This window comes from Phoca vitulina, unplaced genomic scaffold (assembly GCF_004348235.1).
Source record: "Phoca vitulina isolate PV1807 unplaced genomic scaffold, GSC_HSeal_1.0 scaffold22, whole genome shotgun sequence".
In the NCBI taxonomy this organism is placed as follows: domain Eukaryota; kingdom Metazoa; phylum Chordata; class Mammalia; order Carnivora; family Phocidae; genus Phoca; species Phoca vitulina.
The window spans coordinates 46,072,350-46,096,568 of NW_022589725.1; the positions used below are offsets into that span (position 1 = coordinate 46,072,350).

The 24,219-nt window shown below is 48.9% G+C and overlaps 1 protein-coding gene and 1 long non-coding RNA gene across 5 annotated transcripts in view; one reads left to right on the forward strand and one right to left on the reverse strand.

Annotated features, from left to right (window-relative positions):
* LOC116641526 lies at positions 1 to 23,074 on the reverse strand. The gene is made up of 2 exons (XR_004301197.1): positions 21,088 to 23,074; positions 1 to 21,028 (listed from the first exon to the last, which is right to left on the reverse strand). It is a non-coding gene; the product is annotated as an uncharacterized LOC116641526 (long non-coding RNA).
* Positions 1 to 24,219, forward strand: part of SH3RF3 (SH3 domain containing ring finger 3) — a 378,293-nt gene that overhangs the window by 5,267 nt on the left and 348,807 nt on the right. The window lies entirely within an intron of this gene.

A 24,219-nucleotide genomic window follows, 5' to 3' on the forward strand; every position in this document is an offset into this window, starting at 1 on the left:
TTTTTTTTTTTTTTTTTTTTTGTGGGGGAAAATCTCTTGCCTTATATTTGGGCATGCACAGAATTTACTGTGGACTTGGAACCCAGGCTGCTCGCAGGAGATTCCTGAGGACACTGGATTGGTGTCCATCCATGACTCTATGAAGGTGAAGAGGACAGGCATTTTTACAAATTAAAGAACTGTAGAAAATTTGGGTAATGCTGTTGATGATATAACATGTAAGCATTAGAGCCTGCTTTGTTTGGGTCATGTACCTTGAAGTACTTTGGGATATGTTTCAACTAGAAATCTCTTCTGTATCTCTCAGCTGGTGTGACTGGGACCCTGTAATGGGAAAAGTCAAATAAATTAGAGACTCATACAACTGATATCTATTAAATGTTTTATTTTATAAACACATACATATTTGTGTTCACCATGTTTTGGATGCAGGGCTAAGGACTTGTCTTTGAGTTCCAAGTTGACTTAAACCACAGCCAGAGTTTATGATTTCCTATTTGTTTCTTTCAAATGGAGGACAAAGAGACTTTCAAAGAATTCTGAATGGAGCACCTTCTAGATTTTAAACAGTTCCCACTTAATGTCGTACGGTTTTGTTTTTGCCCAGTTTGATGATTTTAAAGAGGTCTGTCTTTGGTGAGTATTTCCTGAGTGGTCACCGTGTTTTTCCAAGGAGTGACTTCTTTTGCACTAAATGTCTTTTGTTTACATAACACTTCATTAAAGTTTATGTTTGCCATTTATCAGTATATTTGCATAAACATGGTTGGGAATCAAGCCAGTGAATTCCAAGTAAGCACAGGCGTCCCTGGGCAGGTGTGAGGGCTTGGACAGCAGTGGGCCAGGCTGAGCCTTCCGAGGGGTTGAGTGCTTTAGGCCATCGTATGGAGGAGATGGGGAGTTGACCGGTCCAGCTGGTCACCTCTCGGGACACCAGTTCAGAGAGAGTCTGTGGTATCTGGATGCATATCAGTGTGTGTTCTTTAGTCGTCAAAATTTGGGCAGCTTATGTTTGAGATTTTTCTGTGTGAACAATTACTGAGTGCCTACCATGTGCTGGGCGCTTTGGCATATGTTGCTTATAGAAAGCTCACCATAATCCTGTGAGGTGGGTGGCATAATTAACCAAGAGGGACTGATATATGGGCAAAATGGTCAAGTCAGAGAGCCAGGAAGCGTTGGGTTCTGGGTATGTTCTCAGGCTCGTTCCCCTGCCCTTTCTATTCTGTTCTGCTGGGCTGTATCATTAGGGTTTTGTTGTTGTTTGGTCTTGGATGGAATAAGGACTCCAGAGGAAATGGCCCAGTGCCTGGAGGCCCTCACAGAAAAGCCAGACAGCTCAGAAGGACAGCGGACAAGTGGTTGACTTGTGGTCTCTGTGATGACAAGGGCAGACACCAGCCTTTGGAGACATGACAGATGAGTCACAGTGAAGTCCTTTTGGGTCTGTTTTCAGAAGGCCCCTGGGTGTGGAAACAGCACCTCTGAGACTTACAGCAGTGTTGTGTTTCAGGTTGTGGCTGGTCGGTGAATAATCTAAAGTTACCATTCACTGAGAGCGCTGTGGGCCAGGTGTTCACTGAGTGCCCGTGTGTGCCAGGGCTTGAGTCAGCTGATGGGAATTCATCTCACCTGTTCCTTACTACGGCTCGGTGAATGGGGCAGTGGAGGCGCCAAGATTTCCTTGCTCAGAGACACACAAGGAATAGGGGTGTTCTTGAAAGGTGAACTTTGGGCTGACAGGCTACCAGCTTCGTGGTTAGGGGAGGCCTCTCGCTCTATAACAAACCCAGTTAATGAGAGACCAAGGTCCTGAACTTAAGTAGCACTCACTTGCTAGATCCATCTGCCCCCTGGCTGCAGATGCTCTTCCAGTTTGAGGCCGCCATCTTGTAAACCCAGGCTGTGAGCCTTATGGGTAGTTAGCAGCAACTGTGCAGAGTGGTGTGTGGTCCTGAGGAAAGAACATCATATCAGTTGTGGCTTCGGCGGCATGTCACAGGCAGCTCTACGTAAACGATACGAGTGGTACATTTGGAATCTGAATGGGTGGTGATGGCATCATATCGTCGTGACAAGACTTAATAACAGAAAGGAGGGTTTCGTCCCCTTCTGTTTGCTCTAGACCACCCTCACACACTTCTCTTGTCACCTCAGGGGCCAGAATTGCATGCCAGGCTGGTGCCTGGACCAGCCACAGCCCAGCCAGGGACTTGGCACACAGGATCAGCCTCCCCTCCGGGGACTTAGGCCCACTGCCTGCCCTGGGCATGTGGCTGCAGGCAGGGCAGATCCCTGGGCTTCGTGGAGTCCTGTGAAGAAGGAGGGCAGGAGTAGAGCACAGGTGGATTTATCCTGACTTCCTTACTTCCTCACCATGTGCCTCTGGGCAGAGGTTTAGCTTTTCTGAGCCTTCTTCTTAGGGAGAGGGATCCTATCTGCTTTATCAGATAAATGAGACCATGTACCTACAGTGCCTAGCACACATAACTGGCAGTCATTTCAGTGCCTATTACTAATACAAAAATCTCAAAATTTTGTATCACTAGTATGGCACACTCCACAGGGCCCACCTTCCTGCTAGTAGATTCATTTATATGGTATCCTAAGTGTGTGTTTGTGTGTGTGTGTGTGAGAGTACATGTGATACAATGCTTTGCCTTTAGATTCCAAGTTGGCCTGTGGCACCATGACTAGACTGTTGAGCACTGATGGACATCTAAGTCAAGTGCTTGAATCTGTCTGTTTCACCTTTTAAATTGCTTCTGAGTTTTATCTTTGTTATCACAGGTAGTATTCCCTATTCTTACAAGCTTCATTAAAGTGAAAAAAAAAAAAATCCAAGTTATAATCTGTTTTAAGAAAGGCAGGAGGGGAGAATAACCCCACCCAGTTGTGGGTATAGCTGGTTGGCAGGCTCTCCTGAAAACGAAGCCCACCTCCTTCATTTGTAGGACACAAGAGCTGATCTACCACTGCCTGGAATTAGGCTACTCAGTGCGGTTGAGCTGAGCAGAATTCTATCCAATTATTCCTTCGTTCCGGCTTTTGAGAGCCCGTTTGCTTGCTGGAGCATGACGAAAGCGGGTCTCAATTATGCAGTTGTTTCAAGTGTGTATTTCAGTTCAATCTGTATTTAATCTCTATTTTTCCCAGTTAACACGCTCTTTTTCGAGGTACATGTTTGAAATAAAACATCAGCAAGGATTTAGTTAGGGGGAAATGCTCTTTATAGCCCCACTTGCAAAGGCCAAGGTCAGTTTTTATCAGACTTGCCTTGCTTGGAAGATCTTCATATTTGATGAATTAGAAATGCATGCTCAGTGGGTATCCTATTGGAATTCTAATTAACCTTAAACGAATAAGGTGTCAAGCTGAAGGTGTTGGCAGCAGTGAATGGTTTAAACATTGTGCTAGCACACTATACCGTGGGGCTCCTTTTCCCATTGAGTGGAAGTTAGAATAAAAAAGCGTATAAAGTAGTAGCACCATTTGAATTCTACTCACAGATGGCTGCCTTTTTGGGCCCTTGATGGCTTATGGATATTTAGAGATGTGGTTGTCCTGTGGGAGACCTGAAAGAACGTCCGAGAGGAGTTGCTTTGGTGGGTTGTTTCTCTCATCTGGCACACGTGTTTACGTTGTTAACGGATATGATGGTTATCTGCAAACATGAAGATATTATGATATTTGCATTTCTGCTTAATGGAATGTGTGCATAATGCTCATGTGAATTTATATGAGTTTAAATGAATTAGGATTTGCTGCAGGAATTCAGGTCAATAGAAGTGGTGAGAGACTTGAAGAACACCAGCACTGGGAGTGGATATAAATGTTCTAGAGCCCAGAGCACGTTCTCAACAATGCTCAGACGGAAGGAGGCTTCCGGGAGCACCGGGGGTTCACAGCGAAGCTGTCACACAGTAGTTTAAGAGATAGGATAGTGTGCATTCTCTTCTGCTTCCCTGCACACTTATTTGAGCACCTACTATGTACAGGCACTACAATAACATTTGGGGTACAAATTATATTGGTCTTTAGAAAGTGGCACAAAATTTGCTTGCCACCTTGCCAGCAAATGGAACCCCTGGCTCATGTTCAAAACAGCGCTGGAGTCCTGGCAACAAAAACTACCGTGCCTTCTTTGAAAGTTAAACTCCCAAGGCTTCATTTGTTCTACACACAACATTGCAGCACTGCCACCTATTCATCCCTAATGGTTTAGACATTTCTGTGTTAAGAAGTATTTACTGTTTATAGATAAACTGTTAGATTCCTTAACTCCTTATAATCATACTTCGAATTCTGCATAACTTAAAAATTGCACCTACTTCCCCTTCCCAAGCATGGCGAAAGGTAATTATAGCCAGCTGCACTTGTGCAAGATGAAGCGTGCAGAGCGTCAGGATGGTGCGGGCATGCAGCCTTTGCGAAGGTCCGTCACCTTAAAACAGATAACCTGTGAGACTCACCTTTATCTACCAGCTTCATGGTGCCTATGAGTTAATGGTGGCACTAGCAATGATTGTCTGGATCCAGTTCGTGGTCTAAAGATGTGCAGAAGGAAAGGTAGGTGCTCCTAAAGAAAAGACAGCTCTTTTTTGGCTGAGTAGACGTGCTTTTGTGCCTTCTAGGGCTGCATTCGGATTGTATGGTTCTTAGGGATTTGGACATTTATCTGGAGTCACCATCTGACAAACTGAGCTTTGTCACATGGTCTGTGATAGCAGTTTCCCCAGAGTTAAGGTGTTGCCCCCAACATCTCAAATGAGGTGACAGATCTTGGATTCTGAGGAGGACTTGTTACCCCTGTGGTTGAGCCTCACCAGGGAGAACGCAACTGCAAATATCAGCAGCCTGTTTGACAACGGATTGTTCGGCTTTGCAGTCAGCCCTTCACCAGAGACAGCGTGTCCCCCAGAGCTGCGTGGGTGAGGGTCCGGCCAGCAGGGGCTGCACTGCCAGTGTGGGACGTATGTGAGGTGCATTCACAGGCTGGTGGAAGCTGTCTCAAATACGGCTGCTCCAAAGAAATGGGGAATTGACCAGAGATAGTGACCCATAAAATGTTGAAACTCAGATGACAAGGCAGAGGTGAAGAGTAGAGGCCAGTGGAAGGCTTTTCACTTAAAGTCGGGGCAGGGCTCCCTCCTGCTGTCCTTCCAGTGCAGCCATGGCATCCTCTCTAAGGGCCCCGAGCCGATGTGTATGATGCTCTGTCCCAGGATCGGCCACTGACCCCCTATTTCATTTGTTCCTTGTGAACCATGAGTCTGTTCAGGGTCCTTTTACATACTCATGTTCTTCCATTTCCCCCAAGCTTCAGCAATTTCTTGCAAATTACAAAATTTCTTTTTTAATTGAGATGTTACAGGACATAGAATTTTCTTTCTTGTTCCTTTCAGCAAAAGGCATATGTACTCTGCATGGGGTTAATAGCCAGCCTGTGAAGTGTGGCTGATATTACTTGTAGCATTTCCTATGTGTCTCCACACTAATCAGTGCATCAGCTTTAACCCCCAGCGCCTAGAGTCCGGCCCCTGGTGTACCAGTTTTCCACTCAATGCTTTACTTACTGTAACAACCTCATGGCTTACACACCCTTTCTCATATAACTCTGGGCTGTCTGGGGTTGTTATGAGCTGAAGAACCCCTAAAATACCCCTGACAGCCAGGCCCTCTGGGGGTAGTCCTGGGGGCTGAGAGGACTTCAAATGCTCTCCCCACCAGAGGACAGGGCGCTGGGTGGCTTTGGGTGGGTGTGGGCATGTCTGTATTGAAGGGATTGGTCTATACCAGGTCCCAGATGACTTCACCTGGGTAAAAAGATGGCTGTCACCAGTCTAACCCACTGAAGCCCAAACCTCTGCAAGCCCTATCTTTTGTCTCTTCTGCACATTTTCTGATTCCATTTTTATTTCCTCAAGCTGTTTTCAGTGTTCTTTCTTCACTGTTCCCTTCCGTGGGCTGCGTGTTTTCCTGACAATTACTGCTTTGTTGGCCCTTTAAAGTTTGGATCATCTGGCTTTCCTGGAGGCAACAGTTAGTCATGTTGTCTCTGTTCCCCTTCCTCTAGCTTTCTTAGTGATTAGCAGGTTCTCCCCAACACTGAGAATAGCTCAAAGGAGGGACGTGAGTGCCTTGCAGCCTTTTGGCACCTGCCTTCCTTCCCAAGTGCTCTGGGCCGGGCGTGGAGCTGATGCCCAGGCTGCAGAGGTCACCAGTCCAGCCTGACCCGTTCTTTACAGGTACAGACAGAACTCAGCTGCGGCTTCAGGGTGCCTGTCCTGGGAGTGGTGGGCAACACTTGAGGATGTCTGTGAATCCTGGGAGGAGGGTTAGGCTTCTAAGTCAGCACCTCTGCAGAGACGGCAAAATGCTCCTTTGCTAGGCTCAGGGGAAAAGGGGTCCTGAAGGCATCCATGGGAGGTCAGACCTGGAGAGAGAAGAGGGTTCAGAGTGGCTGTGGGGGCCGAGAGGAACACTCCCAGACCAGTTAATGCAGCTCAGCAAGGCTGGGAGCTCACCTCCTTCTATGCCTGCCAGGCTACTCTGTGATGCTCACTGGGCTCTCGGGTGTGCTCACTCTGAGGACGAGGGTATCCTGTCTGTGCAGGTTAGTCCCCGGTGAATGAGGACATCTTTCTGGTTGTCCCACCATCTCATGGCGTTCTTGTTGACAGCGGTTTTGCTTTTGGATGAACAGACATGTCTGGGGTCCACAGCGGGGAATGTTCCTGGCTGTGCCCTGTGGGGCATACCCATCAAGGTCATGCCACCCTGAGAGGGGCCTCGTGTCATGGGCTGGCAGCTTTCTTCCTGGAGACTCCCCAGGTAGCACACACAGACCTCCCCGGCTCTTACCTGGAAAAGCCACATGGGGAACTTTCTTTGCCTTGTCACCTCTGCCTCCTGGGCCCTGCTGGGTCTTTCTCGAGTTCCTGGGGTTTCTCAGATGTGTTTCCTAAGGGCACCTCTGGTCTCTTGCTCTGGTCTCCCACCTGGCCTCCCTGATCCCTACCCCACTGCTCCCCTTGTGGGAAAGCTGCTGCCTGCTAGGTGGTGATTTCTAGCCCATTGTGCCGAATCATCACCGTGTTCCAAGTCCCCTCTGGGTGGATTCTGGTACCTTCAGACTGGGTAACCTGTGTACCCCCATTTCGTTGCTAGCTGCCCCCTTCCCACCCATACCCCTCCTGCTGCATTCTTTCTAGCAGTGGGTATTTATTTGAGGTCTTATATTATCTTCTTAAAAATTCACATGAATGTTATTCTAGAATATGCGTCCTCTGATTTTCATATAAAACCATGGGGTTTTCTCCTCAAACTTGGAATCAGATGGGTTTCCCATGACTTCCCACAGCCCTGGCCAACCCAGCTGCCCCCATGGGTTCCCCAGCACATCGGGCACAGCTGTGGGGGGCTGGGTGCCACTGAGCAGAGTGGGGTGGACTGGCTTCCAACAGCAGGAGAGGCTGCTGCACAGGGGGCCTCTCTGAGGAGGGGTGGGTGGTCTCCTGTCTCCTGACAGCGGTGTGCACTGAAGGAGGGTTTTAGATGTGACTTTTGTTGTGGGCTTGTCCCATTTTCAGAAGCCCCACTTCCTTCTGTGGGTGAAGAGCTGACTTTGCCCTGGATGCACCACATGGAGCGTGGCCTTCATTCTTCATTCTGGAGCGTGGTCCAGCTGAGGTTTCTTTTCTGATAGTTGGTGTTTGGCCTTACCCGCGAAGTAATCGTGGATTGTTGCTGAGTGATGGACGTGCTGTGGCTTGTCAGCAACTGTGGGGAAAGGTGGCTGTCATTTGGGAACACTTTCACTTTCTAAATGGAAGTGGGAAACATTCTGTCAGGTTGAGGAATTTTCAAGCCTGTCGGTTTTCAAGGTGACAATTGTCATGTTGACAGATGTGGCGAGGGGGTGTTACAGTGGAGAGTCGAGGACTCAGAGGTAGCATCCTGGCTGGTGGAGGGTGACCTGGCAGGCAGAGCAGGGAAGAGTGCCACAGGGGTGCCTGTGTTCCTGGTGGGGACATGGGAACCCAAATGTGGGGGCCCACTGTGATGGATGCAAGGTGTCCCAGGTGGTACCTAGTGATGCTTTATGTCGATGTTTGTGTTTCTTTTAATGATCCTTTCTTTTAGGTCAAGTGGTCCATTAAAAAAAAATTATGGCAGTTAACACGAAGTCTTATTTGGAAGCAAATTTAAATAAAAAGTGAGTCAATTAAAGAACCTCATTAAGTAAATACGGTGAAGATGCGGCATGGATGACTATAGTTTGGATAAAAACTGCCTGCAGTCACAGAATAAGCAGACTTTGTTTTTCTAGAGCATCTTGACATTTATCTTTTCCACCCCTAGTTTTCTCTGTATGTGAGCTGCTGGGGCCTGGGCAGTGGGTTTGTAAGATGGGAGAGGGTTGGGTGAGGTGAATATGAGAGACAGGGGCAGCATTTGATGCTTGGAAGCCAACTTTTGGAAAAATTGTTTACAATTTTTTTTTTCAACTCAAATAACAAGTGTGAGCAACTTAGCCTTTGGGGTTTGTTTCGGGCTGAAATATCAATGGGGCAGGGAGGGTTAAGAGTGACATGTGTCTTTGGGGTCCTCATGCTCGCTGAGCTGGGGTCTGAGCTGGGCCGTCCTTATGCCCATCTGCAGCTTGTGGCACCCACCTGGCATGGAGTCATATTCATGCCCATTTGAACCAGTCGGGCACCAGACTGGTACCTGAACTTGACAAAGTGTGATCACAGCAGAAAAGTGGCACAGGGTTCAGGACCGAGAGATACACAAGGGGTAAAGGAAATGATCAAAACAGGCTCTCCTCCACCCTGGTCCACAGAGCTCAAATGTTCTGAGGGTGGTCAGGCTCCATGGCTCATCTCAAGGCAGAGGGCTCTGCACTCTGGTTCCCAGTCTGGGAATCCCAGGTCAGGCTCCACGGTCACAGCAGGGCTGTCTGGGTAAGCTGATGACAGAATGCAGAGCTGGGAGGGCCTGACCTAGTACTGACATCTTACAGGGGTTGAGATCCTTTTTGATTTTCCTTCATCAGCTGTGTTTGTGGCACCAAGTTTTATCGTTACTTTCTCAGAAGGGACAGTTAACATCTTCCTTTCTGCTTCTCAGACAGCACCAAACCCAGCTCCTGTCACACTGGGCCAGGCCCCTGATGACCACACTCCCTGCTGGGCCACTGCTGCCCTCCCCAGGCTGCCTGTGCCCATGGCCCAAACAATTGTCCCACAATGCTGTTTGGTTGTCACAGCTCCGTTGACTCTTCCTTTGGGCCAGGTTCTAGGTCCTGTGGTCTTGTTTCTGCATGGCCCACGGCTGCTCTCTCATCCTGCACAGTGAGGTCCCCCCTGGCATTTGCTCTGTGCTTACACAAGACCCAGCACCTTCTTTGCCATTGATTGAAGGTGGGCCATCCCTAAAGGATGGGTACCCCCTTCCTCCGTCCTTGTCCTTGGGACACTGTAGAGAAGCCTGTCATCATATCATCTGTGTGTGCTTCCTTAGATGTCCTCCACCCTACCGTGCTGTCTCAGGGGCTGTCCTGTAACTACTCCTCTTCATCTCCCCAGTGCTGACCACACATCGCTGAGGGACTCTTGGCACTTCTCCAGGCCACGTTTGTCTATGTTCTCATTGCATGTCTAAGCTCTTCTCTAGAATTTATTCTCTGGTCATTCTTTAGGTCTTAAGTTTCACCCATGCAAATGTTCATCAGGGTTCACTGTAAGTTCACCAGGGTCAGGACCATGCCTTGCACTGAGTCTGAACCCCCTGTGTAGGAGCAGAACTTCCGTAGTAGTACTGGTATTGGTTAGTTGGTTCTTCTGTGCTGCTCAGGAGTGTGGTGGTAGATGGCAATGCTTCTGAAGGAACAAAACAGGAAAGAACAGATGAGCTATGGAGAGCTGCATACGGCCATGGGCAGGCTTGGAGCCTTGGGGCCTGAGTGTCTGGACTTAGGTGGCCCTCTCCACGTATCCTGGCAGCGTGCTGTGGGCCAGCCATTAGGCACATGATGTGACGGCTGGGCTGCATTGTCCTCATCTGGAAGGTGGGGACCAAGAAGAGCATCCAGCATCTCAAAGGACTGTAAGCTGAATGAGTTCTTACCTAAAACGTTCTGAGACAAGTACTAGATGTATAATAGGCATTTAATAAATGTTGTTACTGTTATTATTCTTGAGCCTTGAGTTTTCATAATAATAAGTAGTAGAATGGATGAACCTCCAACAAAATTGGGCTGAGAGCCTAAGGAAGGACGTGGGGGCACAGGTTGGGGGACCCTGCAGAGTCTACATATGCATATCTTTTTTGCAACTCTGCCTTTCCAAAATCTCAGATATCCCTTTCATCTAGTTCTGGATCACCCGCTGGTGTCCTACATTTTAGGGTGCTCAAGGTAAAGTGATGTTCTTAGCTGCCACTTCTCCCCTGCCCACCACCACCACCCAGACGCTCCCACAGCCACCAGCCCTCGGGAAGGGGGACCCAGAGGCCATGCTCGCCCCGAGGAGTCGGTGGCTGTGGGGCAGGAGGTGGGCCCGGCTGTGTGCATAGCCTGTGACCCCTGCTGGAGCCCTGGCCAAGGCATGGGCGGCTCCTTAGGAGCCCAGCTGTGGCCTTTTGAGGGTCACATGACGTTGGCTGGTAGCCTTTCCAAGTGAGTGGGAGACCCAGCATTCCCCTCCCTGTCTCTCAGAAGGTTTGGGGGCTGTGCCTCCTCTCAAGCCTCCTCTGCCTTCGCTGCCACAGAATTAGTTCACTTTCTGTGGTCCTGCTGGGTGCTTTATGGAGGATCTCCCCAAAGGTACTGACCCAAGGCCTTATTGAGGATCATGGGCACTGGAGAGGCTTCACGCAACCTCCCAGCCAGCCCCACCACATAGAGCAGCCTTCTGTGTCTACAGTCCTCGACACCACCACCCTCCCCATCAGACCTCCCTGGCCCCTCTGCCATGCTCCCCGCTCTGGAGAGCCAGCCCTCTGCCCTGGCCTCCCCCCACCTTGCACTCCATTCTCAAAGTCCTATTAGTCAGTCCTGCTGGTGTTAGTACTTTGTCTCCTCTCCTCTTGGTGCCTTTCCTGGGGCCTCCCCTCCAACCCAGGGGCCTCTGGGTCTTTCTCCTTAGCCAAAGCTCTTCCCTCCCTCACTACGGTTCAAACAAGCTCCTCCCCTCCCTGTCTCTGCTCCTTCTCCCCTGCCCCGCAGGCCCTATGAGCCTGGAGTGAGTCACAGACGGGCTTTCTCTTTCTCCAAAGGAGACAGGTGTTGGCTGGCACCTTCCTAGAGGTGCCGGGGAAAAATGACCAGGATGCCTGTTTCTTGAAATCACAGCTGCCATGGCTACTGGGAGGTCGTCAGAAGGAAATGCGCACAGGGAGACAGTGCCGCACTCTGTGAGAGTCTATCCGCGCAACGTGGAGCAGCCCTGAGGCCAGGTTCACATCTACACTCACTTGGAAAGGCTGCCAGCCTTGCTGTCAGCAGGACCGAATGAAGGCGGTTGTGGAGTTGTTGCTGCAGCGTGCTGTTGGCACGGCGCACGGACACCAGATCTGTGTGTGTATTTATTGTTTTCCATCTGCTGCTTGGTCAACAGGTCTGATAAGAAGCCGACACGTGGGTGAACTATCTTACAGCACTAAATGGGGTTCTAAACATAGTCATAAATGGTCCAAGAAAAGATTCCTCGTCAATTATTCAAGAGGGACACATCAAGGTCTTCTAGCTCGTCATTGATTCCAGTTCTTTCAAAATGATTTATTTGTTAATTGTCCATCCAGTGACCTTTCTCGTTATGTTTTCTGCTTCTGGGTCTTAAGGCACTTGGTTTAGTAGTTTGAGTCTGTCTCATAAGTATGCAGAAGTTAAGCACCAGCTGTTTAGGTAAAATGTCTAGAACTTGAGCCTGACCTGTTCATTTTTCACTCAATAACTAAAACATGTCAAAAGACATAGATATGTTTATTTATATACATACATATTAATATATAGAAAATATATGTATACCTTTATACTTTGTATAAATTGTGCGTTTAAGATTATTAATTTGACTGGCAGTTCATCCCTTTGAATGAGAGTTTGGGGACTAGCTGGCGTCTGCTGATCTTTAGGTTTGCTTAAGATCGCTTGGCTCTTCAAATATATTTTGAAAGAGGTCATCTGGGCGGGTTGTGGTTGGTGACTGTGGGAGTCAGGGTGCGGAAAGCGCCCCAACATGCTATGTGGCCCATCCAGGTCTTGTCGTGTTCTTCTCCTGGCCTCCTGCCTTGTGTTGTCACTGAGGGTGGGATCCTGGGTCTGCCACCTGCTTGCTGCAGGACTTGGGCACATTGCTTACCTTCCCGAGTACCCGTTTCTCTTCTGTTCATGGCCTGTGCAGAGTGTGCCTGGGGTGGACTGGGAGGTGTGGCTGTACCCAGGGCAAGGTCAAAGGGCCCTCAGTGCTCAAAGTGTCGCTGGGCCAGACCTCACTAGGAAGCCAGTGTACTGTGAGTTCCTTCAAGGGTAGTTTTGTCTTTTGGACAAATTGGTAAGATGCTGTGACTCAGTCTGTGTATAAATTTGTGCATGTGCAGGCTGGTACATTTGAGAAATGGAAGAAGGGTTGAGTGGTTGGCTCTGGGGAGTATGATTGCTGACTGGGGCCATTCTGATGAGTAATAGACCCCATTAGATCACAGTAAAATACTTGATGATGTATAATTAAAGATAACATTAGTCAGGTAGAAACCACAATATTTAAAGATATGGAAGGGATAATTTCTAATGCTGAAAAGTACATTCATGACTTAAGAAGCAGAACATAATATGAATATATTTGAATCATGAAGTTACTAAGACTTGGGTATGGATAGGCTGCTTGTTTGTCAGGACAGCTGGTGTCTCAAATATTTGTAGTGACAGCGACCACAGTGCTTTTAAAAAAAGTATTTTAGGTGAATTAACAGCTTGTGGAACAGTTCTGGATTGGTGATTTTACCAAAAGAAGTTCTGTTTTTTGTTCTTTGTGGAGTGGGCAGAGCCCATGTGAGCTTTGGGTCTGAGTTCCCCTGTCTGCACTTTCTAGTGTTCAGCCGCACATTCCTCCTTCCTCCCTTGCTCCTTCTCTCATTTACTCATTTGTTTTTTCCTTGATCCACTTTGCTGGGGCCCCATATGCAGGCCAGACACTGTTCTGGGCTCTGGGGAGAGCAGCGAGCTTCGCGAGCTCTGCTGGTGGAGCTCGCACCCTGGTGAACAGGGAAGGTGTGGCCTGACCATGGGAGTGGCAGCACCCACCTGACTTTATGTAAACTTCTCTAGTCAGACATTCAGAATAGCCTCTGTCCCCACAGGGACCAGTGCTCTAGCACAGATCCTTTGGCTCTGCACTGAGCTGTTTCTGGCTTGGCTTGAGCTCCTTCACTTCCTTTAATCAAGAGTCAAGTGTCTGGCAGACAACTTCAGTTATTAATAATGCTGCTATTAATATTCATATTGACAGTCTTTTGCACTTCTAAACCTCTTTGCATCTCAAAGGTTACCGCAGTATTTCATAAACCGCAGATGAATGGCTTCAAACGCAGGCGGGGGGCTCTCCCATAGTGAGAGGACAAGCAGCGTGCCAGGCACAGAGAGAGGAAGAGCCACGGCGGGGGGAGTTCATTTGTTCAAACGAGCCACCCACTGCCTGTCACTGTGCTGGGTGTACTGCTTGGCCCGCGTTCCTGTCACCTGCAATCTGGTGCGTGGAGGACTGCACCTCTCATCACAGGTGTGCATGCGGCACCTGTGCACGCCGGCACGCTTCCCTATGCTGGTGACATCACAGAGAGCAAGAGAAAGTCTCTGACTTCCCGGAGCTTCCAGTTGGTTGGTGTTATGGGCTATCCAGAGACTGAATAAAATGCTAATTGAAAAATCTCAGCTACAGTGGAGATGTTTTGTAATATATGTATTTTTATACTCTAATTGGGTTAATTTAGATTTAAGAAAATCATGTGTTCTCTTTGCAGTCGATAGATGATTTTTAAAATCCTATTGGAAGATTGAAACCATCCTTTAAAATACTGCACCTGTGTTCTTATATTGATCCAGCGGTTGCCGACTTGGGTTACATGTGGAAATCCTTGGGGAACTTGCCCAAACACTGAAGTGTGGGCCTGGCCCAGAGGTCCTGATGTGATTGGTCTGGTTGCAGCCTGGCATCGGCTTGTCAAAAGTCCCCGGATGTAGCTGACGCCACCGTTGAGCAGTATTGGTTTAAACCACAGAAGGCCTGGAAAAGTTGGTGGGGCAGAGGAAACCTTTCCTGGAAGGCCATTCCCAACCTGCAGAGAAGTATGAAGGATTGTGGGAGCAGAAGACTGGAGAATCTTACCAGATCTCTGCTGGAAGGATGAGCAGCTGGGCTAGGACAGGTGGAGAAGGGAGGAAGAGTGTTCCAGCAGAGGGAATAGCGGGCATTGTGGCCTGGAGTTGTAAGGTGCTTGGAGCAAATGGGGAACTGAAAGGAAGCGTTTGGGGGCCCAGTGGGGGTCATGAGACCAGCTTGAGATAAGGTTGGAGGGGAAGGGGGAGACAGAGGTGTGAGACCATGCTAGGGATATTGGTCTTTACCTGATGGTGGTTGGAACCATTTTATTTATGAGCCTGGCATTATTCTGCTGATTAATTCACTTAACAGGTAATTCTTTAGAAAAATAATTTTGTACAAAAACAATGAATTCAACTCATGAATTACGTAGTGAAATAGGTACTCTGATTACCCGCATTTTGTAGATGGGAAAAGTGAGGCCCAGAGAAGTTGAGCAGCTTATCACACAGCTAGTGGGTGGGAGCTGGGACCTGAACCCAGGCAGACTGGCTTTCGCTTTGGGCTGTGCATTGTTGTGGGACTGGTGCCATGCGCGTCATTTCACAGAGCAGGAAACCAAGGTGTGAGCTGGGATTAGAATTCAGTTCTGATTGCCTCCAAGTTCACATTATTTTCTCCTCACCAGCTGCCCGGACCGAGGGGAAATTAAAATATTTTGTGCTATCTTTTACCATATTGTAAAAAAAAAAAATGTGTGTATAAAGATGCAAGTCAGTGGGAGAATTTCATATCTAAGCATAAAGAGCAGATGTAGAATGAGGAGATGATGGGGGAAGGGATGGGAACAGAAAGATTCTGTCTCTTCTGTGGCTGAAATGCTAGTGAAGGTCAGCTGTGCTTTGGGGGCTCAGTGTAGGAAGAGGCTTTCAGAGGTAATCTTGTGTCATTGCACAGTGTGATATGCTTGTGTCTCCCTTGTATTTGGGGAGGCGGGGTCCTTGGGTTCTTGCTTATGTTTGAGTTGTTCTTGATTCACAAGGTGAAATGCACATTCTGGGAAGTGTGTACACAGTGACCCACAGGGAAATGCCGGTGCTGTCTTTTTGTTCTAAGTTTTCATACATAGGTGGCCTCTCCCTGCCATCTGAGTCTCCTTCTCTCTGGATTGAGTGTTAAAATCAGGCCCAGATGTTTGTGGGGCTCCACATTTGTGGCCATGGAGACAGACTGAATACAGAATTTTTTTCCCCTGGACATCTGCGCTTACATGTCTCAAAAACATTTACAGAAAGCTAATGGATTAACATGTGTTCAAATAAAGTCTTTTGATGGCATGAATTCTTAATCTCATACTCCAAAGCAGCACTGTCCATAGAGAGAATGTGAGCCACCTGTGTAATTTGAAATTTTCTAGCAGTTGCATTACAAAAGGTAAAAAGCAGCAGATGAAATTAGCTTTAATACTGTATCTTATTTAACCCACTATATCCAAAATATTGGCATGCAGGCATTAGCCACTACAAATCATGTTAATGAGATATTTTGCATTCTTTTTCCCAAGCTTCGTTTGAAACCTGGTGTTTATTTCACCCTTAACAGCACAGCTCCATTCTGACTCGCCCCCCTTTCAGGGGCTCAGTAGCCGCACATGGCTGGTGGCACTGTGTCGGAGAGCTGGACTCGAACACCTTAGAACACTCCAGGTACCATAATAGAGGTTCTGATGCTGACATGCTTTTTCATGACTCTGACTGATTTGTACCCATACAGTGTACTTTCAGAAGGTTTATAGGCAACAATCTGAAGTTTCCTCTGATACTTGAATTGTTGTAGTGATAGAATCTGCAAACCACTGCAGGAATTTTGGGACTGAACCTAACGTAATAACAGCCTGGAGGGCTTATAAAAAGCACGCTGAGAAATTGCTCTGAAACCCAGAATGCGCACATTTTTCAGACCCAGCTGATTATTTAAATTTCCCATAGGGAAGTTATTAGTTCTCTGACATGTCTCCTCATCAGCAGTCTCTTTTCAGTGGTCTTGATGGACATGGAGTCTAATTTTGTTTTTCTTCTGGCCCCTTTTCAGAGGGAGTGGAATTCAGTGTCTGGATTTACGTTCCTTCATAGGAAGAGTGCTCAGTGTCTGAGGATTAAGTGATTACAAAGCTGTCACCTGTCAGCCTGTCCATTTTCTGAGGTGACAGGCAGTATCATAAGGGGAGGTGGACAGTTTCCCCTTCTCCATCATCCCGTTATATCTTTATGGTTTGGGGGAATATGTGTGGGGGTGGCCTGCACTTTCCCTGTGCATTTGTCAAATCCTTTATGCAGTGCTTTTGTTAGCTGACGCACACAGTGCATTGAGTAAATAATTCTGGGCTCATGTTTCAAGTGAGGAACAAGTGTATAATAGCCTTGTTCTGGGGGCCTGATGTGCTTACAGTAGCATTGCAGCATTTAGATTGAGAGCTAGAATAATGGAAACAGTGGAGTGTTTGAAAGTTCACTACATAGAAATTGGGTTTTTGCATTTTATTATTTACATTGTGTATTATCAGATTTATATTTAAGGCTGCGGGGATTATCATTCTCTTTGAATGGCATTATTTGATAAAGAGTTCGCTTTTCATTGGAAATTCAATTAATGGGTTCCCGTCTGGAGTGGGCATGGGTGGGAACCTGGGGTGTCCCCTAGTGTCCTCACGAGGCTGGTGGGGGGTGTTGGTCACTGTCCCCTGTGTGGCCGCCTCTCAGTGTTTTGTTAGCCGTAGTTGAGATACCTTGTCCTTAGAACAAGAGTAAGTCTCAGCATATGTCCCCCTTCCCTCCGGTGGAGTCCCAGGGCGCCCTGTCTAAAGCTTTAATCTGTGGCACAAAATCTCTCCCGGTAAGGGTCGCACTGAAGCCCGAAGCCACTGACACGACGATGCAGCCGAGCGTGAGCCCCTCTGGGGAGCAGGTTCCGACGGGCAGAAACGGACCTGGTCCACAGACAGTCGTCGTGAAGCTTTTGTTGGAGAGCCTGTTCCCCGCAGAGCAGACCATAGCACTGGGGGCAAATATTTCACTAGAAGAGAGCTAACCTCGGTCGAAGTGTGTCCACGATAATGCTAGCCCTCAACCTTGCCTGTGGGTGAGGATCACGAGCACATTCCTTTCTGATAAGAGAAATTAAATTCATACTCAGAGGTGATGAGGGCATTTAAGGAGTCACTGAGAAGGCCTCCTGAGAGAAAGTGGAATTGTATGTTTTCTCTCTACCTTCCTAGGGATTTTTTTTAATTTGTATTTTTGTTGGACAGGGTGGCTCTGTTGAGAAGGAAATAATGGGGGTATTAAAGATACAGAAAATTTGCTGTGATTCCCCGAGGGGGATCATAAGGTCAGGGGTAGATGGACACTAGACCGGCCCCGGGTGCCATGACTTGGCCCACCTGCCCCCCGCAGATGGGGCCATCAGGTGCTATCTCTCTGTGTATGGAAGCCACTGTGAAGGAAGAGCACATGGTAGTGGAAGTTCACCCACATGACTGCTTCTGGTGCACTGGGAATGGGTTGTGACTCGGTCCTGCAGAGAATGTACTCTCGCTGTGTGTTTTAGCGCTGACTGAGCTGGGATTTCCTGCAGACCCATCTTACAGAGCCACCCACCCATCTCCCAGCACTCTGGCGCCTTCGCAGTTGGCACCGCTACATCATTGGTGGGGCCATATGCGAAGGGAAATTCAAATTATAAGGAGCTTTAAGATACGGCCGTGGTACAGGTAAAGGGGCCCAGACTGTGACTCCCAAGACTCAGGGTGGGGACCAGCAGACCCAAGCCTTTCACGTTGACACATCAAAGTGCAGATACTGCAGTATGCTATGGTTCCCACACTTCGATCTCACAGGTTTAAAGCTGCTTCTAGAGTGTCAGTCTTGTCTCTGTTTGGTTTCAGAATGTCTGCCCTGCATGGAGCGTGACTGATGGGTCTGGCCCGAGAGAGCTTGCTGGTGCGGGTGGTGTGGGTCCTATGTGGCGCTTTTCAGTGTGCTGTGCTTATCTGGGTGACTGGATGAGTCTGAAGTTGGGAAATGCGGGGGACCAAGGGAGGGAGTGCTTCACCCTTTCCCAACCTCGGGAGGACTGTGTTCTGCTGCAGGTAGCTTAGGGGATGACTCCAGGCAGCTGGTACAGATGAGGTGGTAGTAAAGCAGAGGCTGTGCCAGGCGGGCTCCTGGGATGGGAGCACCAACTCTTCTCAAAGGTCTCGAAGGGCCTTCCTGAAGACCCCCTCAGCTGGCTTGAATTCTTCATTGGTGGGAAACTAGAGCTTGCTCTCAAAATTAGAACGGGGCTTAGGTCATGGCAGGACGGCTCAGCTAAAATTAGAAGGCTCCAGGGGTGTACCTCCTCCTTTCTTAGCTCTCCTGGCTTCCAGATGGATAGCTTTGGCTTGTGGTTGAGCTGCCCAGTGTTTGGACAGGGCCAGCATGGGCCCACGTGGATTTGGGCTCTTGCTTAGGAGTCTTAGAGCAGGTGCTTTTGGAGGCTATTCCCCATATCGAGCTGTTGGAGTTCTTGCCCTCTTCCCTGAAGATGGATTTGCATTTTCCATTTCAGTTGTCACCTTTAATGACTTCAGCCTGGAATGACTCCAGCCATTTCTCTGTTGGATTCATAAAATAGGACAGAGAATGTTTCCTGGGTGCTTCATGCACACTGGAGGTCAGGGTGACTGTTGGACGGGCTGTGTGGGCTGTGTTTCATAAATTGCCAATTGCTGTGCTAATGTTAGGTGGTATTCTATACGATGTGTATTTTGTTTTTATGCCTATTTTATGGTACTTGTGGTATAACATTACAGTCTTAATGATGGTAGAATTTTGAAGTTGTATCTTTGCTTTGATGAAACATATTTAGTTATGATTTATTTCAAGCAGAGTATCTGCCTGTAATTCAATCCCGAGTCATAACACTGAACTTTGATACGGCTTCCAGTAGTACTTTAGAAGAAGAAGTGAATGCTGTCAATATGTGTAATAGTTCATGTGTTGATGTGTATAAATAATATACAATTGAGTACATGCTTACTCTCTCAGGTAAGGGCTTTATTTGGGCTATTTTGTTGGGTGTCTTTCTAAAATTGCTGTATTTATTGTAACAAGTATATTGGATTGGGTGTGGTTTGCTTGGTGACTTGGGGTCATTCTGCATGTCAGTCCTGAGCTGTCCTGTGATTCAGGGACACCCCTGGGGGCTCCCGAACTGCCCTGTGGGCCTGTTTTACTCTTGCACAAATGGGCCATATTGCTGAAAGTAGGGGTCCTCTCTCTACCTTTGCTGTCACTTTAAAGACTGCTGGCTGCTAGCTGTCCTCCCAATGTCTACACTCTCTGATTACCCACCTTAGCAGATCAGGACCAAGCTTGTTCAATCAGTGAACTTGGTGCTGGGTGTGGAGTTAACCCCATGAGTTATAGACAGGAGGCGCACCTACACTCTTACTCAGATCAGGTACACCTCTCCGGTGCTGCTGTTTTCCCAGTTGTAGGTAGTGCCCCCGGGCCGGGGTGGTTGATACTTCCCATCCTGCATAAGGGTCTTGCAGGAGGAGCAAGTGCCCGTCTAAGCTATTTGTTTCGGGACCTTTGAGTGATTCCATTTATCGTACCAAGTATTGTACCAAGTATGTTGGACTGGGTGCGGAGAATCACTAAGCATGGACACTAAGGTCTGAATTTTAAGTTAAATAATGTGAAGGGCTGTTGAAGCTTACCTGATTATAAATTTAAAACTAGCCCTACGATGAACCGAGAGAGCAGAAGAGATGCTTCTGATTTACTGATAATGGCTGAAGGAGGCACTTTCTGCTTTCTTTTCAGTTCACGTTCTATCACTTATTTAAGGACTACCAAAAAGAGGTGAATAAAGGTTGATTTCTCCCTCAGATCACACAGAGGTTGCATATTACTTCAAAGATGTGCATCTCTGACCGTGGGAAGGACTCTTGGACTCCCTTTGGTAAATATAGGCAGCCTCCTGCTGACTGTGTGTGGCCCTCCAGTTGGGATGAGAGCTCTTAAAATTGATTTCCCAGGTTGTTATAATGTTACCAGAGGGAATTATATTAATGGTTGTGGACCTTTACATTTTTCACTGTGACTCGTTTTATTCTATAGACTCGGAGTCTGTGTGTTGTCCATAAAATCACGAGGCAGGAGCCCCATTTTACAGACCGACGGCAGAATTCACAAGGGGTTACGTGATTTGTCAAAAGTCCTGTAGCTGGTGAGGGCCTGAAATGGGACTGTGACCTTAGTGTAAAACCCATGAAGTCCCCACTGCAACACCGGGTCAGGACTCAAGGTGAGGAGGGGTGCCTCCCCCAGGTCACACGGATGGTTTCAGCAAAGCTGTGCTCCTGGGCCTCTTGCAACTCCTTCTGCTGTAAGTGAAGCAACAGTGGTAGAAGTTGCCCATTGCACCCCTGTTCTTTAGCTCCCTATGTGGGGATGGCCTCGGTCCCGGCCTCAGCCTCTCCTACTCTTTCCATCCGGATGGTGGGCAGATTTGCTGGCTTCATTGCATTTAATTCTTACAGTAACTCTGAGCTAAGTGTATTTTGAGCCCTTATTTTCCACTGAAAACACACTCAGAAGTGGTGGAGCTGGGTTCAGACTCAGCCGTCTCTGACTCAGAGGTTGTGCTCTCCCTGTTGGCTGCCCGGCGCTGGAATGCAGGTCTGCATGGACCTGGGGGCTGGCCCAGGAGTGTGGACCTGCCCTACAGGCTGGGAGGGTCACTGAGGCACGGCTGCAGGAGATGTGGCAGGGGCCGCTAGGAGGCAGGCCGGACTGCAGATGGGCCCATGGTGGCCGCTGTCCAGTGCAAGGTGGTGACAGGGAGCCTCAGCCATGGGGCGAGGCTGAGGGGAGAACTGAGTCCCGGGTCAGACTTGGATGTGGAGGGCCAGAGGGCAGGTGCTGTGAGCACAAAGTGACAGACTTTCCTCAGAAGAGAGTCTCTTTGAGGCTTCCTGTTGTGTTCTTCACTTTCTCTGCATAAAATCATGGTCAACGCGGTCAACGCGATTGAAAGGCACGGAGAGTCTGGCTTCTGAGCAGTCACGAGTCGGTGGTATTCAGTGTGCGTGAGTCTTGGCCGCTTGGGCCGAGGGTTAGCAGAAGCTAGCAGGGAGGAGGGCCGGGCTGGGGCCGGCTTCAGGCTCATCCACCCTCCGGCCAGCTGTGTGACCTGGAGAAGAGGCGTAGCTGAGCCGGCCCGTTTCCTTTCCGTCCAGTGCGAGCCTGGAGCTTCCTGGGGTGGGATGAGAGTGGGGTCCCAGGCACTGCATGGGACACAGTGTCCCTGAGGTGCTGCCCCTGTCCCAGCCCCCAGCCGGAACTGCTCCAGTGTGTCCTCAAGATACGGAGGGACTGTGCTGCTTCAGGACCCTGCCGGCTGGCAGGGATAGAGGCTGCAGAAGGACACCCCCTGTTTTCCACCACAAATGTCTCTGGCTGTACAGTGGACTCCAGAGAGAACGGAGGACCTGTGCCCTGTGTGCCTAGGGACGGCCTCCATCAGCCTCCCGCTGAAGACCAGCTCGCCCTCTGTGCACACAGAACCTCTGTTAAAATCCCTGCAAGGTGCTGCTGTAAATAAAACTGCGGGAAGTGGTTCTGATGACTTACAGGTGCCCGCAAAGCTGGGGCTGCTCTCACGCTCCCCTCAAGGGCTCCTCAAGCTGTTGACATGAGACGAAGGGTTCTTTCCGTGGCCAAGTCCTTCTTAATTTTGGTGCCACGGGGCTGGAGACCACAGACCACGCTAGAAAAAGCAGTTTCTTCCTAACCTCTGCTTGGTTGTGAGAGCCCCTTGGCTGCCCCCTTTGAAGATGGCTGAGGTGGTCACCTGGCTTAGAGGTTTGCAGCTTCTCCTGGACGGATAGGCCACTTAGATTTGGAAGGAAAAAAGCCCAGGCTATTTATAGTGATAGGCCAGGGCTCGTCCCACCAAATAGGCTGAAGTGTTGTAGATTGTAGTGGTGACCTCTGTTCACCTTGGCCACCGGGCCTGCACCGGGCCCCACCGGGGGGGCCCGCGGAGTCTGAGAGCCCGCTCACCCTGCAAGCAGGAATGAGCGTGTGGGGGCGGCTGTGGTGCAGACACAGTTATTTTTGGGGTGTGGTGTGTCAGCCTTGGGCCCTGTTTGGTTTCTTCTCTAATGAAACAGGTGATTACAGTGTGGGGAGAACAGGTGGGGAAGGTGGACTGTTAAGGGTCATCGGAGGGCAGCTGGGGCCCTTCCTAGGTGCACGGGGAACAGATGTTTGAGGCTTGGAAGTCTCGCGGCCCCAAAGTTGGTAACTGCTGTCACAGTCCGGAGAGCGCGGCCGGCAGCTCACTGGGAGCGGGTAACAGCTCCGCTTCCTCCTGCACAATGTGTTTTCCATGATCTCTCTGGTCTATTACCAGCTCTTTGTGGTTGGACCAAATATGAATGAAAGAATGCACTTAGAGTTTGATGGATGGCCTGGGACTGATTTCAATTTCGTGATCTGGACATGTTCTTCTCAGCGTCTTTCCCTCCCTGGGCCTTTCGTTGACTTCATGCCGGGAGGAGCTCCATGATCCCTGTGTTTATGTATTTGCCTCTAAGGTGAACCCCACTGGCTTTGGGGTGCTGAGGGGCTCTCTTCTCTCACTGATGTTTATCTCCAAGAAATTCTTTTTTTTTTTTTAAAGATTTTATTTATTTATTTGATAGAGAATGAGAGACAGAGAGCATGAGAGGGAGGAGGGTCAGAGGGAGAAGCAGACTCCCTGCCAAGCAGGGAGCCCGATGCGGGACTCGATCCCAGGACTCCAGGATCATGACCTGAGCCGAAGGCAGTTGCTTAACCAACTGAGCCACCCAGGCGCCCCATCTCCAAGAAATTCTTGGCCTGGGACAACTCCTATGCTCCCCTTCTAGTTTTTTTTTCTGTGGACTCCATGGCCAAATCTTTCTGTTATCTGTCTGCTGTTACTTACAGTTACATTTATTGTACTGTAAGTATTCCTGCTTCTACCTCCCCAGCTTCCTTTTCCAGGACTCTCCCAGGCAGTGGTATAAAAACTGGGCCTCTGGGAGCAGGAAGAAAAGCCCACCGGTCAGTTTCAGTCTACTAATGTGATGTCCACTGGCTTGCAAAACCTCCCAAAATTTAACTGTCAGCCCTCGAGCTGGTAAAAACTGGCTCCAGCACCCCAATATGCTGGGGCCTAGGTTTCTACCTTCTTCCCCCTGTTCTAGATACTGCAAGTAACTTTAAGATTTCAGAGGGGCTGACGGGTGATGGTCACTGCACCACAACTAGACCCTTGCGAATGAAAATAACCAACAGTGGGGACATTGTAATTGTTTTTCTTTTCAAAGCCTCTTCACTGGAATGTAAAGGAAGGTGGCCAAGGTCCTCCAGGGGATCATTTTCTGTTCCTGTTGGCAGGAAGCCTTGACTGAACTTTGTGTTTCCCTGTTAGGGGTGGTTTTTCCTGCAGTTCCTCTCCTCTTTTGATAGGAATACCCAGGGTTAGGTCAACTGCCTGCCCAATTCACGTAAAACCATCACCCGAGAAAGCTGAGGGAAGATGGTGCTAATCGCACAAACAGATCTTTGCCGCATAGATCAGGAATGTTTACTTTCATGTGGGAGGTAAGAGGAACTGCTGGTGGGAGTGCCTGTTTGGGGCCACTGTGGGCATTTCCGCACATCCTCCCTGCTCCTTCCTGCCTCAGATGGGGATGGTGTGCCCAGTGCACCTCATTGCCGCTGCTGGAAGGAAAGTGAGACTCAGGTGGAAGGAGCACGAGGAAACGCGTTCGAGCAGGGGGAGCAGACCCCAGCCTGTGGGAGTAGGACGCTGG